We start from the raw sequence: 3,979 nt of genomic DNA on the forward strand, positions 1-3,979 counted from the left end.
CACCACTATCGACTGTTCTCGTGGGTATCTGCAAATCGAGGTTCACCCTGACGATATCCCGAAAATGGCATTCACATGTCATAGAGGCTTGTTCGAGTTTGTGCGCATGCCCATTGGTCTTTCCAATAGTCCGAGTTCTTATCAGCGCATGATGGATACGGTCTTAGGTGATGCAAAGTTTAATTATGCACTTTGGTATCTTGATGATGTGACGGTGTTTTCGCGCATGTTTGAAGATCATCTGGAACACTTGCATACGGTGCTACAGCGCACGTCAGCAGCCGGTCTAACTGTTCATCCCAGAAAACTGCAGCTCGCTACTAACAAAATCAACCTTCTTGGGTTTGTTGTCGACAACGGCGTACTAAAACCAAACCCAGATAAACTGAAGGCGATTGCAGATTACCCCCCACCCCAGAACACTAAGAGCTTGCAAAGGTTTCTCGGAATGATTGCTTTTTATCGTGACTTCATTTCGCAGTGCGCAGACATCTCCCGACCTCTAACTCAGTTGCTGAAGAAAGGCGCGAAATGGCTCTGGAGCGGTGAGCAACAAGCAGCTTTCGACACACTTCTGAAAGCGATCACCAGTAAGGCCTCCCTTCAGCTGCCAGATCTTAACAAACATTTTGTGTTACGGACTTGGCGCAATACTTTTACAGGAATGCGCAGGCGCTCTGAGGCCCGTTGCCTTCGCAAGCCACACTCTGACCGGGGCGGAACGCAACTACTCGGTAACAGAAAAAGAGTGCCTGGCTATCATTTTCGCATTAAAGAAGTTTGACATGTTTTTGGACGGGGCTCAGTTTGTCATTCAGACTGATCATCAAGTGCTCTCTTGGCTGAAACGATTGCCTAATCCCTCCGGACGATTGGCCCGATGGGCGCTTACCTTGCAGCGCTACGACTACGTCATTGAGTACAAGAAGGGTAGCACTAACACAGTTGCTGACGCACTTTCACGTGCACCTTTGTCTATTGAACCCCAGGTCGAGCCAGAAACAGTGTGTGCGGTTACGACAACAGCTGTGACAATGCAGTCACGTTGGGGTACTTTGGTGAGTAAACAGGAGCTCCTTGCAGCACAGCATGGCGATGGCCTTTGTTGTAAGGTGTCAGAAAAGCTAGCGGCTCGTGATCCAACTGACACCGGAAGCGACGAGGAGACAGACTGCTACCTGCTCTGAGAAGGAGGCCTCTTGTTCCGGTACTTTCCTCAGGTTGACGATGGTAGTGTGGAGTCACCGTTTCGAGTTGTCATTCCTCGCAAACTTCGCAAATTGTTCATAAAGTACTACCATGACAGTGCGTTAGCTGGTCACTCTTCAGGGCAGAAAACTTACGAGAAGCTGTGTCGTACGGTAACCTGGCCAGGGTTGAAACAGGATGTATTACGCTACGCGCGTTCCTGTTCAGTGTGTCAAAAGGCGAAACCACGTGGGGGTTTACCGTTAGGAACAATGCAGTCAGTTGAGAGTAGATCGCCATGGCAGATTGTTGCATGTGACGTAATGGGCCCGTTTCCCATGAGTCCGCGGCGAAACCAGTATCTGCTTGTTGTGACTGACCATTTCACGAAATGGGTTGAATTGTTTCCTTTGCGCAAGCTCACTTCGCAGAAAGTATTGGACTGCCTTCTCGAAACCTTCACGAGGTTCGGATTCCCTGCCCAGCTGATCACGGACAACGCGACCTACTTCACCAGCAAGGTGTTCACGGATTCCTGTGACGCTTTGGGAATTCGTCACAAGCGCACGTCTGTGTATCACCCGCAGGCTAACATCACGGAACGGGTAAACCGAAATCTGAAATCTATGCTTGTCGCGCATACTGAGCGTCATAAAGACTGGGATCTGAAACTGGCAGAAATAGCTTTCGCAACTAGGACGACAGTTAATCGCTCAACAGGTTTCACTCCTGCTCAACTTAACCTGGGCAAAGAATTGAGTTTTCCGCAGGACAATGCTTTGACATGTGCAACCGCTTCTTCAAGGCCTTACTCAAAGTTTGCAGGGGACCTAAGACAGCGGCTGACCGACGCGGTGCAACAAGCCAGACAACACCTCGATGTGTCCCGAATGGAACAGGCAGGACAGTATGACAAGCGTCGACAAAATGTCAGCTTTGAGGTTGGGGACTTGGTGTTGAAGCGGACACACCCGCTCAGCGACGCCTCGAAAGGTTTTGCCGCTTCCTTAGCTAACAGGTGGGACGGACCGTATAGAGTCACCCAGAAATCCAGGCTCTCGTACATGCTGAAAGATTGTTTAACTAATCAATCGTGTGGACCTATTCATGTCTCAGACCTGAAACCATTTTTTGCACGACAACACGCAGCAGCTGCGGACCCGGACATCCCCCACCAGAGCTCAGCCAAACAGTCACAGACACTGCCAAGCAAGTGGTACAACCTGCGTCCCCGGTGACGATGCAGAAAGGGGCCAGGGAGCTAACGCACATTCCTCCGCCTGTGCTGGTTTTTTTTTTTTTTTTTTTTTCCCCCAATTCTAGCTTACCCCAGTTTTTCCTGAGGAGGAAGAATTTTGTAAGCCCTCGCAAAGGGCCTGTTATTGTAGGAATTCATTGTCGTCTAATAAAAGGTGCCTGCATGGTTCAGTCCGGCGGTTACACAAACGCTAACCTCATTTTTTTTTTCCCGGGACGATTTGCCTGCTTCACCTGCAGTATGGATCGCCGCCAACGAACACAGGGCCGACGACGCCACCCGTATGCCAGGCCTGCGCCCTCAGCTCCTCATCGGGCAGGGCCGCAGTATACCCGCCCCCACCCACGAGCCTGCCGGACCTGTGGAATCGTGCGGCCACTCCACAACGTCACCACACGGACCGTACTATCGGGGCAAACCTCCGTGGGTTGGGTAACCCGGCTGCCCACGGAGGACCAGCCTGAGGTCCCCCGATCTCTGCAGGGCAGAGACGTCCCCGAACCCTTCCGTGGACTGACCCTGGAGGACCGCCACCCGAACGAACCCGGCGCGTCATACACGGAGGAGGAGCGGCGCCTTCTTTGCGCCCTGTGCGGGGTACCGGAAATACACCGCAGCACTCATCGCGCCAGTCCGCTACATGCGGAACGCGCGGCAGCCGAACGGGCACGGCAGCACGTTCCAAATGACGAGGAGGCAGTAACACAGGCACTCCTCGTACTACGCAGCCTTCGGCCCGACCTCCTGGCGCGCCCGCAAGCCATAAGGGAGGACGACATATTAGATATAGAAATCAACGACGTGTGACGTCCCCTCCGCTTTTTTTTTTTTTTTGAGGGGGGGACGTGTGGGCATCACGCCCACCAGCTTGGCGAGCGAACGCCACGTGCTGCGCAGAGGCGGTGCGCGTGGCCCCCGCCGCGCGGCTTAAAAGGGACAGCCTGCGCACTGTCGGGAGGAGTGAGGCCGGAACTACCGAAGAGAGCAGTCCTATGCGTGAGCCCCGAAAATAAATGTTTTTTTCTGTTGTTCCTTGAGACCACTGTCATCCTTGCCATAACTCCAGACGGGACGCAGCAAGCGCAGTACCCACAAGCTTCAGCTTGAGAAATTGGCCAGAGGCATTATTGCATGCAAAGGCAACACACTCAGTGTTTTTTTCACTGCGAAAACGCACAAGCCGGAAGTTCCGTTTCGTACAATAATAAGTGAAAAGGGATCTTGACAGCACCTAGTAAGCCAATTCCTGCTGAGGAATTTAAATGTGTTAACGGTCGACGACCCTTTTGCTACCAAGAGCTCAGACGATGTTGTGCGTTTTTTGCAGGAGGAACATCGTATTGACTACATGTTCTCTGTTGATGTTGAAGACTTATTTTATTCTGTTCCACATGGCCAGGTATTTGTGGCGGTACGTGAGTGCATCGAAGCCGGTGGGGCCATTGACTTTCAAAACAACGCTGGTATGTCGGTGAATGACTTCATGTCGTTACTTGAATTTTATCTTCGCTCTACATTTGTAGCCCACGAGAA

The 3,979-nt window shown here is 52.0% G+C and overlaps 1 pseudogene; it reads left to right on the forward strand.

Annotated features, from left to right (window-relative positions):
* Positions 1-319: 319 nt before the first annotated feature.
* On the forward strand, positions 320-3,253 carry LOC125757802 (uncharacterized; annotated as a pseudogene).
* Positions 3,254-3,979: the final 726 nt, after the last annotated feature.

The sequence above is a fragment of the Rhipicephalus sanguineus genome, chromosome 3 (genome assembly GCF_013339695.2).
Source record: "Rhipicephalus sanguineus isolate Rsan-2018 chromosome 3, BIME_Rsan_1.4, whole genome shotgun sequence".
Lineage (NCBI taxonomy): Eukaryota > Metazoa > Arthropoda > Arachnida > Ixodida > Ixodidae > Rhipicephalus > Rhipicephalus sanguineus.